Source organism: Salmo salar, chromosome 02 (assembly GCF_965601325.2).
Source record: "Salmo salar chromosome 02, fSalSal1, whole genome shotgun sequence".
NCBI classification, from domain to species: domain Eukaryota; kingdom Metazoa; phylum Chordata; class Actinopteri; order Salmoniformes; family Salmonidae; genus Salmo; species Salmo salar.
In genome coordinates this window covers 61021950-61035955 of record NC_138292.1, presented here as the reverse complement: position 1 = coordinate 61035955, position 14006 = coordinate 61021950, and the positions used below count along the sequence as shown (strand labels likewise).

The 14006-nt window shown below is 41.9% G+C and overlaps 1 pseudogene; it reads left to right on the top strand.

Annotated features, from left to right (window-relative positions):
- LOC106586492 (VPS10 domain-containing receptor SorCS3-like) overlaps positions 1-3975 on the top strand; it is a 47072-nt pseudogene extending 43097 nt beyond the window's left edge.
- The last annotated feature ends 10031 nt before the right edge of the window (positions 3976-14006 follow it).

The following is a 14006-nucleotide window of genomic DNA, read 5'->3' as shown; positions in this document are numbered from 1 at the left end:
GATGCAAAAGATATATCTCAACTGTACCACCATGGTTGTTATTAGTGACAAAATATTATACAGTATAGGATCAATATTGGCAATGAAGCAAGAACATCTCCAAGGCATTCCCAGATTAGCCTTTATTATGTTGCTATGTTCTTGTTATGTTTAATGTTCGTCTTCCTCTACCCTCTGTTACAGCACCCTTGGTGGATTCCAGGCCGAGACACAGCAGTTCAGCCATGCTGATGCTCCTGTCAGTAGTATTCCTGGGTTTCTTATCTACAAATTCAAGAGGAATGTACAGTACTGTATGATTATATCTTTGAAAACTGTATCGCAGCACTGCTCTAATCACCTGCCATCATCATTAATAATGCATATTATAATAATATGCTAGATTGGTAGGGCCTGCATCAATCAACAATGAACTAATGACATTTCTTGTAATTTCAAATAATTAACACATTAACACAATCAGAAATATAAGTGGGGAAAGATCTTTCAAAAATTATGCAAAATGTATATGCGTTAGGATTACAGTCTTATGTCACTACTAGACATTGATGTCATATGTGGATTTAATGCTGGATAGATGATGTTCTTAGATAGCTAGAGGCTTCTTGATAAATAATTTAGTCTTGTCAAAATACCAACTCTGAACCAAAAGTGTAATATACATCTTTGAGAAATGCTGCCAAAGAGACGGACCACCATTGAATAGTCATTCCCTATTGTACCATGGCTGTTGTCTGTCTACATTTACCAATCTGCAGAACAATCCCCTGGATGAACATATACGCGGAGGTGAACCAGGAGAAAGAGCAGGAGATGATCGGTTCGGTCAACCAGAGTGATAGCACACTTAAGATCACTCTCAGTGAGTTCTCTAAGGCCAAAGAAGTCATGAAAAAGGAGATGGATGCTTCCGGTGAATTTACTAAATTACTCACAATAAACATTCACAAAAAACATAAATTATTTTAAGAATTATAGATACAGAACTCCTCTATGCACTCGCTATGTCCGATTTTAAAATAGCTTTTCGGTGAAAGCACATTTTGCAATATTCTGAGTAGATAGCCCGGCATCACAGGGCTAGCTATTTAGACACCCACCAAGTTTAGCACTCACCAAACTCAGATTTACTATAAGAAAAATTGTATTACCTTTGCTGTTCTTCGTCAGAATGCACTCCCAGGACTTCTACTTCAATAACAAATGTTGGTTTGGTTCAAAATAATCCATAGTTATATCCAAATAGCGGCGTTTTGTTCGTGCGTTCAAGACACTATCCGAAGTGTAAATAAGGATCACGCGCATGACGCATTTCGTGACAAAAAAGTTCTAAATATTCCATTACCGTACTTCGAGGCATGTCAACCGCTGTTTAAAATCAATTTTTATGCCATTTTTCTCGTAAAAAAGCGAAAATATTCAGACCGGGAATGCGTGTTTATGTTCAAAGAGAGAGAAAATAAAAGCATGGGATCCCCTCGTGCACGAGCCTGAGTCTCATAGTACTCTGACCGGCCACTATCCAAACGCGCTAATGTTTTTCAGCCAGGGGCTGCCTCGATATCATTCAGCTTTTTCCCGGGTTCTGAGAGCCTATGGGAGCCGTAGGAAGTGTCACGTTACAGCAAAGATCCTCAGTTTTCAATAAACAGAGCCAAGAAGAACAAGAACTTGTCAGAGAGGGCACTTCCTGTAAGGAATCTCCTCAGGTTTTTGCCTGCCATATGAGTTCTGTTATACTCACAGACACCATTCAAACAGTTTTAGTAACTTTAGGGTGTTTTCTATCCAAAGCCAATAATTATATGCATATTCTAGTTACTGGGCAGGAGTAGTAACCAGATTAAATCGGGTACGTTATTTATCCGGCCATGTCAATACTGCCCCCTAGCCCTAACAGGTTAATGACGTCCTTGACTTGTGCATGTTATTATTAAGGACGAGATGTGTGTGTTGTAGATAAGCAAGTGTTGTAAATAGTTATTTTCTATTCATTAAAAGAGCTCAGCCATTTTTACATACAGTGTCACGATTCCGTAAGGCAGGAGGAAAAGGCAGAGTCAAACGCAGGAGACGTAATCCAGTTGTGCCGTAGAACGGTATATTTATTTCACAGAAAAACCACTCGGCGTAACAAAAGGGCATAGCGTGTACCCAGAGACCACACGGGAACACAGTTAACCCCGAAAAAACAAAGATACGCACGGGGCGCAGCCCGGCAAATATAACATTCCTCTAGCGAGAATCCGCTGGGGAAAAATGTGCAAAAAACACAAAACGTTCACAGACCTGCCCGCTGACGAATAAACAATCCCGCACAAAACACAAACCACAAGGAACAAACTAAATACCCCCCCTACTAATTACAGAAACGGAAACAGGTGCGGACTTAAACAGACAAAACACAACGAACACAGAATATAGATCGGTGGCAGCTAGTAGACCGGCGACGACGACCGCCGAGCGCCGCCCGGCCGAGGAGGTGCACTATTTTCTGTGGATACTGTGACATACAGTATATATACAGACTCGCATATTCTTCATTTAGTTAATTTATGGCTATATAATGTATTTGTCTTGTACAAAGGGTTTAACTGCATAATTTTCTAAATATCAAACCAGGTCAACACAACGCCACCCCTGCTTGAAATAAAAATAAAACACATCATTGGTGGTCATTTTTACCTGCATCTCAACTGTTAAACTCCTTGTAACAGACGACACTTGCCATAAACATCATGGGATTATTTCTAATGTTTGCCCTTTGAATGTAACGAGAAAAGTGGAATCAACCATTTTCGATCCGTGGATGAAATTTGTGTCTGAATCATCAAGATGATCACACATTGTTGTACATGACAATTGTTATTACTGATGAGTATATTGTATAAGGCCCATCAGCGTGTCAAGGACAATGATCTTGGGGGTATTTTGCAGTGATATAGTTTATCAAGTCCTTTGCTGGCATCTATTCATAGAGTGTTCTATCTCTGTAAAGCATATCAACTCTCATAGACTTTCATGGTAATCTCCTCAAACATTATCTCTCAAACTATATTCCCATACAAAGAGGGAATAAAACAACTTTGTGTTCACTTTCCACTCATCTGATAATGTGTCTTGAGTAAAAACCACACAATGCGATTTTTAACCACCATCCCATCCATAAGAGTCTTATCAAATGATCCCACTATCAACACATTTCATCAGCTTCATTTAGAAGTTAGAAACAAACTGAGTCAAGTTCCACCACTTGAATTCCCTAGTGTAGTGAAATACTGTACACACAACAGTGTGCATGCTAGCAAGTAGGTAGTTTCATCCACTACACTGCTGTGCATTGCAGTCCTACGAAAGCTGTCATCAGCAGGATTAGGAGTAGGAGCTCCAGTCAGTGGCTTGAAGGCATGGACAGGTCCCCTGGCAGCAGGGCACAATGACGTGCCTAGAGTCGGCACGTGACGACACACAGGAGAGTGAGAGGAGAGAAGGACAGGGATGTTTAGAGAATGTTGCACAAGGAAAGTGTTTCCCATGATCGTGTACATAAGTAGTAAAGGAAAGAGCTTCTGTATCTGTAGTCCCTTGTTACATTGTAACAAGAGTGGAGTTACATTTTAATAGGAGTGTTATAGCAGTTGTCATAGCAAGCTATTGCAGTAGCGACAATCTAACGTTGTTATGATGCATGAAACTCCATCCACAGAGGCATTCTTCCTGACATGACATAACAAAGCAACACTTTGTTTTGTTGAATGATAATTGCATCATCCTCACTCATCTTACTGTCCCTATTTTGTTTGTTGTTGACAACTCACTTTGATGTTCTCAATGTCATGCCGGCTTTGTTCAAATACTTATTAAAAGAAAACAAGATTAACGTAGTGACAGATAACGGGAACATTAAATAGTTTTTTCTTTGTGCCATCTCTGCCAACCCCAGTTCCTAAGGTGACTCCTCCACTGGCAGACTAAGCTGAACTAGCTGAGCTAAAAGGTTACTGAGAGTTCATCCACGTGAATAATTCCTTTTATTTCTCCAGAATTTCTTTGGAAAGACATTGTTTCGACATGTAAGGCCATTAGAACAGTGGATTACAACCATTCATCCCATGAGCCTCGAAGCTCCTTTTGCCCTATGAGTGGGAAACACGCATTGGCATTTTTGCCTTGGTCGTTGATCATTCAACAGTGCTAAGTTCTTCAGACAGGCAACTTCTCATTGCCCCACATCAAAATTTGCCTACATTTAGGCTATTGTTTTTTTCACTATGTCGAGGTAGAAATCAGAGTAAAATGCTTGTATGGATGTCATCTTGACCAATCAACTGCAATACAGTTAAAAACGACTTTGACTACGACCACAGATTTCTCTCTCTCTCTCTTTCGCACACTTGCTGTCTCGACCTCTGAATGCTCGGCTGTGAAAAGCCAACTGACATTTACTCCTAAGGTGCTGACTGGTTGCACCCTCTATAACGGCTGTTTATATTATTTGACCCTGCTGGTCATCTATGAACGTTTGAACAACTTGAAGAATGATCTAGCCTTTATGGCCATGTACTCTTATAATCTCCAACCGGCACAGCCAGAAGAGGAGCCACCCCTCAGAGCCTAGTTCCTCTCTAGGTTCCTTCCTAGGTTCCTGCCTTTCAAGGGAGTTTTTCCTAGCCTCTGTGCTTCCATATCTGCATTTGTTTGCTCTTTGGGGGTTTTAGGCTGACTATCTGTATAAGCACATAGTGACTGCTGATATAAAAAAAATGTGATTGATAGATTGATGGGTGTTAAAATGATTCCTTCTTCATTACAGTTGTCCAAGTGTTACAGTGTTAAAACATTGTAGAGAAAAATATAGTTTTGGGAAAACCAGTGCTGAAAAACAGTGTCAACAATGATGGGGGAAAAGTGTTTAAAAAGCCCAACTTCAGCACATACCAGTTTCTCCTAATTCATCAGCACTGAATTCGTTAAGGAGCCAGCAAACCACATCACTGTACACTGTCTGACAAACCTTGATACATTACACCAGCATCAGCCAGCTACAGAAGCTACAGACAGGAACTGAAGTGTACACAATGCTCTCCCAAGCACCAACACTGCAGATCAGAATCAGCCATCACTTACTTAAACTGCAGCAGGCATTTAGACAATGTACTGCTGTATTCCTGTCTGTCACGATGATACTGTGTGGAGAATACATTATCTACAGCTATTAGGGAGATATGTGTGTGTGTCTCTAGTGACGGGCATGTCATTAGCAAATAGCAGCTACAACAGTTGTTGTAAAATACTTGCAAAGGATGCAAGACAAAGGTCGAGCATGAATATTGTTAATGTGATAGTTTGTGAAAGCTGTCACCGACACTTGTTCAGAAATGATAAAAGCGGTTTTGTGTATTACAAGTTAATCTTCCGATATTGCAGGCATGTTATGCAGTAAGTTCCTGTTAAAGCTACTGTATCTTGTTACTGTAGATAATATACTGTAACTCATTATTGTAGATACTATACTGTATCTTGTTATTGTAGGAACTATACTGTATCTCTTTATTGTAGATGCTGTATCTTGTTACCGTAGATACTATAGTGTATCTTGTTATTGTAGATACTATACTGTATCCTGTTATTGTAGATACTATAGTGTATCTTGTTATTGTAGATACTATACTGTATCTTATTATTTTAGAGAAGATATATTTCTTTAGAATATTTTCTCAATTTCCTTTATGGTAGCGAGGTCACTGCGTGTCTCCTTCCTGAACCCAAACAGGTGATGAGGTATTACTATGAGGCACTGGTTTAATTATCACCACAGCGACAGGATGACTTCACGGTATAATGGGATGCCACTTCCCCTTCTAATCTGTTCTACTGCCATTCTTTTGACACTGACAGGTAAATCGTCCTTAATTTGACAGCTGCGCCATGTGACACCCGCTACCACTCGAACATCAACAATGAGCGTTGTCTAAGTGGCTACTTTTTTTTAATTATCCTCTAGCCGCTTGTAGACGGTAAGAGAGGACTAAGCGGTGAAGAATTGATTGGAGGCAGAATATTTGCACTTAAAAAATACCCTTTGTCAAGAAAGATGGCAGCATTATCATCTGCGAAGCCACCGTCCCCTCAAGGGATTGGGCCTTTACCAGACTATAAAAGTACTCTGTCACTTATTGGCGAATAAAGACTCTCCTTCGATTAAAGTTCATTTAACTTTCGCAGTTTTCTGGCCTAGTTGGCAAATGGGCCGGCTTGGAAATGAAATGGATACCGCTGGACAGCTATGCCTGGCATGAACAAGGGCCATTTGTCTTGACTCGCGAGAGGAAAGCCTTCAGAGCAGCCTCATTATACCTAGGGTTAGATTAATATTGGGGCCTTTCTCCCTCTTTCACTTTGGGACCCATCACAATGTTGTACAGGTCTCTTAGGCTGCGTTTACACAGGCAGCCCAATTCTGATATCTTTCCAACTACCTGGTCTTTTGACCAATCAAATCAGCTCTAAAAAAAGATCTGAGGTGAAAAGATCTGATGTGATTGGCCAAAAGACCAATTAGTGGACAAAAGATCAGAATTGGGCTGCCTGTGTAAACACAGCCTTAGAACCCCAAGCACGTACTCTAAAGATTGGCGAGGGTTGCTGATAGACCTGTGGGTTGGGTAATAGAAGCTAGGCAAAAGTGTATTTACACATTGTTTTAATGTGAGCTGGGCTCCCACGCATATGCAGAGCTCTCACATATAGGATAACACTGATATTGGTTAGGATGGCACTACTGTGAAGAGGTGGTTTGATCATAAGGATGTACATTTTGTCAAGACCGACCAGGGCCCAAGACTGTGTGTTATGGTGCTTAGGATAGCTGATTGTGAGTAAACATAACGGAAATTTCAACAGCTAGTGTTTTCTGTAGTAAATGATGTTATGATTACTCCATACCTCCCACATGTTGAATTATCATATCAACATGTGAACTAAAAATAACTTGACATTCAGTATAGTCGCTCAAACATTGACATAATCAAAATAAGTTAATATAGGCCCACTGTGGTATTGCATGAACTGTGATGTCATGTGATGTGCTAAGATGTGGTCTTACTTGAAAACTGCAATATCATCATCTTGTGTCTCCCATTGAGCATAACATAGAGGAAAACAACCTCCATAAGCATGTATTGCCTCTGACTTGGGGTTATTTTCCTCTGCTAACAACAGGCAAGCTAGAGGACAGCTTTCCATTGTCTTACATCCCACAGGGACCGGAAGAGGACAAGAAGCCATTACCAGAGGTGGCTTATGCATATTGTAATAACAATAATCCATTTATTAAATCTACCACATAAATCACATTCACAAAGAAGCCTATACATAAACAGAGGTACTTAGCTTGATGAAAAGCCCTTCTAGTCATTCAAAAGTTCGGCAAACACTTATACTGAAGAGAGAGGATAGACATCAACCTCTGTCGACTATCATAAGAGAATCGGTTTGATATCAAATTCCCTTAAATGAGCTCAGAAACATTTTGACTCTTCAAGTGGGAGTAAGCTTGTACATTTACCATTAGAGATTATCTTAATGAAAAATGAAATGAGTGCTAGACCATAACAACAACAATATTTAGTATTCCTTCTAGGGTCCTACTACAGAATAAAGAATCTGAGGAGACGTACTGCTGTCCACAATATTTGAACAATATCTCTCAGAGTTTAGCATAAATAAATTCACTAAATCACGTAAGATGAGTAATGAAACATGCATATTTATATAATATTTTATAAACAAGGGAATAGCTCATTCATTTATTGAGGATTTCACACGCTCAGCAGATTATATAAAAAAATATGCATTATTTACCTCTCTTCAATATGGAGCTGTCAGACATGCAGGCATTTTTTATCAATTAGCACGATAACACCGGAGGCTATTTGTTTTAACTCAAAGGCTGAATATGTATCATTGTACCCATATCTAGGTAAACTTTGAATGAAAAATGATCTGCACTAACACGTTTGGACATGAGCTCCATCTAAATCAAAAAGGAAATACACTATGTTGTAGCTTAACTTTGATTGATGAAGGTAATATAATTGGCTAAGCCTGATAACAACTCTATGACCTCATGATAACAGGGTCATAGAGGAGCATGGGTGAGCAGAAGGTCCAGCTTGACTGCAGAGATTTAGAAAATAGATAAATAAGGGAGATATGGAGGATCCGATAATGAGCTTATTGTCAATATCATTATATTGATCATAATGCAGATATTTGGATTAGCAATATCCATTAAAAGATAAGTGTATCAAGGCATATGCATAAACTTGTTAAGTTTGTAATATTCTGTCATTTATGTCTTTGAGAGAGCGAGAGAAAGACACAACCAACTCGCTCGGGGGCCCTCCGTTGTCCCATATTGCAGGTGACTTCCAGAGAGTGGGGAAGGGATCAATAAACCTATCAACTTCGGGACACACTCCTGACTTGAATGATTACATTTACATTACATTTACGTCATTTAGCAGACACTCTTATCCAGAGCGACTTTCAAATTGGATGCAATTCATGTTCCACTTTTAAATAATAAAACTAATGACCAAATCCCCCCTGTCGTTTAAAATTTAATTTGGGAACTGTTTCATCTGTTACAGTGGTTCCTCCTTTAAAAGTTGCGTCATACTGCGACACACCCTGCGTGCTGCTGCAGGATTCTGTGGCATGTCATTTGATTCTCAGCCATTTCTTCTGTTACTGCAAGTTATTGCTAGTTTGACCACCAGAGGGCATCTTTGTAATAACATAGTATATGGGATTGATTTTAAGAAATTTGGCTTAATTAATTTGATTAATAGTATGGTGTTTCGATTCAGAAAAAAATGGTCAGTTTGTAAATTCAGACCGTTTCGCTCTCGGAGCACACACTGGACGTTCGGGCCAAGGAGTAGGGTTCTGGCCTTACAACGGCAGTCAAGCACCCAAGCTAACGCTTGCGTCCCACCCTAATCAACAGCCAGTGGAATCGCGTCGCGCTAAATGCAAAACCTCATAAATGCTATAACTTCAATTTCTCAAACATATGACTATTTTACACCGTTTTATAGATACACCTCTCCTGAATCGAACCACGTTGTCCGATTTCAAAAAGGCTTTACAGCAAAAGCAAAACATTAGATTATGTCAGCAGAGTACCCAGCCAGAAATAATCACAGAGCCATTTTCAAAGCAACTAGCATGCATCACAAATACCCAAAACACAGCTAAATGCAGCACTAACCTTTGACAACCTTCATCAGATGACACTCCTAGGACATCATGTTACACAACACATGCATTTTTTGTTCGATAAAGTTCATATTTATATATAAAAACTGCATTTTACATCGGCGCATGACGTTCAGAAAATCTATTCCCTCAAATGCTTCCGATGATCAGCGCTACAATTTACAAAATTACTATTCGAAAACATTGTTAAAATGTAATATTGTCATTCAAAGACTTATAGATTAACATGTCTTGAATGCCATCTCTTTGCCAGATTTAAAAATAACTTTACTGGGAAGTCACACTTTGCAATAAACGACGTGGTATGCCCAGAAAAAAAGTCTAGGCTATAAATGTTGGAGCCATCTTGGAACGATCAACCATCAAAAATACTATTGTAAATAATCCCTTACCTTTTATTATCTTTATCAGAAGGCACTTCTAGGAATCCCAGGTCCATAACAAATAAAGTTAATAATTTATGTCCCAATAGTGTTAGCGCGCTCCGAAGGCTAGTGAAAATGTACCGTGTGCGTCTGACTTGTCGTCAGGAATGAGCAAAAAATATATATTTAAGTTCGTTCAAACATGTCAAACGTTGTATAACATAAATCTTTAGGGTCTTTTTCAACCAGGGCTTCAATAATATTCCATTGGGACGGTTGCATTGTCTTTCAAAACGTTTCGAAAAGGGAGAGTACCCATGGGCGCCGACGTCACAATGGTAATGGCCCATCCCCTGTGACCAAGGTAAACATCCTCTCTTTCAGTCAATTTTGATGGAAGGAGGCTCAAACCACTTTGTAAAGACTGGGGACATCTAGTGGAAGCCATAGGAAGTGGTAAATGAATCTCAAGCCCCTGTGTGTTTCAATGGCAAATGTTTGAAGTGATATCCACACATCACATCAGATTTCAGTTTCTTGTCAGGATTTGTCTCAGGGTTTTGACTGCCATATGAGTTCTGTTATACTCACAGACACCATTCAAACAGTTTTAGAAACTTTAGGGTGTTTTCTATCCAAATCAAACAATTATATGCATATTCTAGTTACTGGGCAGGAGTAGTAACCAGATTCAATCGGGTACGTTTTTTTATCCGGCCGTGCAAATACTGCCCCCTAGCCCTAACAGGTTTTAAGAATTCTGCATACAGTAGCACGTTTGTATGAAGGTGTGGTTATTCACAGACAAATTGTTATATGCTATGGAGGTACTTTTGGGTCTTTTAGTCGAGAGCAAAACCTTTTTTATTTTCAATCAAAAATAATTGTTTTGAAAGTAACTTTTTTCCGACACAAAGTAAGTCAAAGCGGACACCTACGAAGATGGCATCTCAGGTAAGCAGCACTGGGCTGTATTGACGTATCCTAAAAATGACATCTGCTGCTTTAGATTGAACGGTCATATCGCAGTTATTGTTTTCATGTCTATAAAAAAGAAGCTGTTTTCTTTACTTTCAGAGAGCAGCTTGCTTTAAGGGGTCGAAAATGTAGATATTGTCAGATGTTCACTGTCCGAGGAACAGGCCGTGGAAGCTTTATAGCTGGCAAAAGTGTCCATAACCGGAGGTAATTGAACTGTTCTGTGTTCTTTTTCTCTACCCTTTCTTGTTGTACATGGAACATGTCTCACCATACATTAATTTAAAAAACTTTAAGATGTCAGCTGCTAATTTTCAGATTTACACCACATAAACACAGCCATTTTCACTAGACTATCTGCTGCTGCCAAGTCATGATTTCCCTTGCAATAGATTTGGCTTTTTCAAGAGAGGCTTTTTTACTTCCACTTTTAGTGAGTTTGGTACACATCCGGGGGATAGGGAGCCGTTTATTGTGTTCAACATAGGAGGGCCAAGCACAGGAAGCAGCCCTTTCAGTAGTTTACTTGGAATAGGGTCCAGTATGCAGCTGGAAGGTTTAGAGGCCATGACTATTTTCATCAATGTGTCAAGAGATATATTATTAACGTCTTACATCTAGACGTTCCGCTAGCGGAACACCTGCTCCAATATCCAATGATGGGCGCGTATTTTCACGGACGGATAAAAAAATGTACCCGATTTAATCTGGTTATTACTCCTGCCCAGAAACTAGAATATGCATATAATTGTTTGATTTGGATAGAAAACACCCTAAAGTTTCTAAAACTGTTTGAATGGTGTCTGTGAGTATAACAGAACTCATATGGCAGGCCAAAACCTGAGAAGATTCCATACATGAAGTGCCCTCTCTGACCATTTCTTGGCCTTCTATAGCCTTTTATCGAAAACAGAGGATCTCTGCTGTAACGTGACATTTTCTAAGGCTCCCATAGTCTCTCAGAAGGCACCAGAACGGGCGCCAGTAGGGCTTTTGGAAAGTGGTCGTTCTGAGAACAATGACACGGGTGCGCGCGTGCATGTCAAGACTCCATTTTCTATTTTCAGTGTTTAAACGAAAACTAGGTCTCCCGATCGGAATATTATCGCTATTTTACGAGAAAAATCGCATAAAAATAGATAGCTATTTGGATATAACTATGGATTATTTGGAACCAAAACAACATTGGGTGTTGAAGTAGAAGTCCTGGGAGTGCATTCTGATGAAGAACAGCAAAGGTAATCCAATTTTTATTATATTAAATCTGAGTTTGGTGAGTGCCAAACTTGGTGGGTGTCAAAATAGCTAGCCATGATGGCCGGGCTATCTACTAAGAATATTGCAAAATGTGCTTTCACCGAAAAGCTATTTTAAAATCGGACACCGCGATTGCATAAAGGAGTTCTGTATCTATAATTCTTAAAATAATTGTTATGTTTTTTTGTCAACGTTTATCGTGAGTAATTTAGTAAATTCACTGGCAGTGTTCGGTCGGAATGCTAGTCACATGCTAGTCACATGCTAATGTAAAAAGCTGGTTTTTGATATAAATATGAACTTGATTGAACAAAACATGCATGTATTGTATAACATAATGTCCTAGGTGTGTCATCTGATGAAGATCATCAAAGGTTAGTGCTGCATTTAGCTGTGGTTTGGGTTTATGTGACATTATATGCTAGCTTGAAAAATGGGTGTCTGATTATTTCTGGCTGGGTACTCTGCTGACATAATCTAATGTTTTGCTTTCGTTGTAAAGCCTTTTTGAAATCGGACAGTGTGGTTAGATTAACGAGAGTCTTGTCTTTAAAATGGTGTAAAATAGTCATATGTTTGAGAAATTGAAGTAATAGCATTTCTAAGGTATTTGAATAACGCGCCACAGGATTCCACGATTTCGTCCCACCGACCCTAGAGAAGTTAAAACATGTGGAACTCTACGCACGCTGCGCCTTGGTCTACTCATTTTGACGAGCGTGACAGAAGATCCCACCACCAAAGGACCAAGCAGCGTGGGCCGGATGACTGGACCTGGGAAGAAATCCTGGATGGGGCAGGACCCTGGACAAGGCCTGGGGAGTATCGTCGTCCGCAAGAGGAGATAGAGGCAGCAAAAGCGGAACGGCGATACTGGGAGGAACAGGCAAGGAAACAACGGAAACCCGAGAGGCAGCGGCAAAAAAGATTTTGGAGGGGCACACGGGGAGATTGGCGAAGTCGGGGTTGAGACCTGAGCCAACTCCCCGTGCTTACCGTGGGGAGTGAGTGACCGAGCAAGCACCGTGTTATGCTGTGATGCGCACTGTGTCGCCAGTGTGCACTCACAGCCCGGTGCGCTCGGTGCAAGCTCCTCACCGTTGCCGTGTGAGAGTTGGCAGTCAGCCAGGAAGAAGCTGGCTCAGCGTTCCTGATCTCCAGTGCGTCTCTTCGGCCCAGGTTATCCGGCACCAGCTCTACGCACGGTACCCCCCGTTCACCAGCACAAACCAGTTAGTCCTGTGCCAGCGCTCCGCCCTTGCTGGGCTAAAATAAACATCCAGCCAAGACGGGGTGTGCCAGCCCTAAGCTCCAGACCTCCAGTGCGCCTCCACGGCCCAGTATACCCTGTGCCTGCTCTGCGCACCCAGTCTCCTGTGCATCTCCCCAGTCCGGTGAGTCCGGTTCCAGCTCCACGTAGGAAGCCTCCAGTGATGATCCGTGGTCCGAAGCCTCCAGTGATGATCCATGACACAAAGCCTCCAGCGACGATCCATGGCATGGAGCCTGCAGCGACGGTCCCCGGTCCGGAGCCTCCAGCGACGCTCCCCAGGCCGGAGCCTCCAGCGACGCTCCCCAGGCGGAGCCTCCAGCGACGCTCCCCAGACCGGAGCCTCCAGCGACGCTCCCCAGACCGGAGCCTCCAGCGACGCTCCCCAGACCGGAGCCTCCAGCGACGCTCCCCAGACCGGAGTATTCAGCGACGGTCCTCAGCTCGGAGTCTTCAGCGACGGTCCTCAGCTCGGAGTCTTCAGCGAAGGTCCGCAGCCCGGAGTCTTCAGCGACGGTCCGCAGCCCGGAGTCTTCAGCGGCGGCCCGCAGCCCAGAGTCTTCAGCGGCGGCCCACAACCCGGAGTCTTCAGCGGTGGTCGGCAGTTCAGAGCCTCCGGCGATGATCCACGGTCTGGTTCCTCCGGTGACACAGAAGCGGGGGGATCAGCGGGCGGTGTGGGGGCTACGCCCCGAACCAGAGCCGCCGCCAAGTATAGATGCCCACCCGGACCCTCCTCTATAGGTTCAGGTTTACGGAAGTCCGCACGGGAGTCTGCACCTTTGGGGGGGGGGGGGGGGGGGGGGTACTGTCTCGCCCTGACCTGAGAGAGACGTGTTGAGCCGAGTATG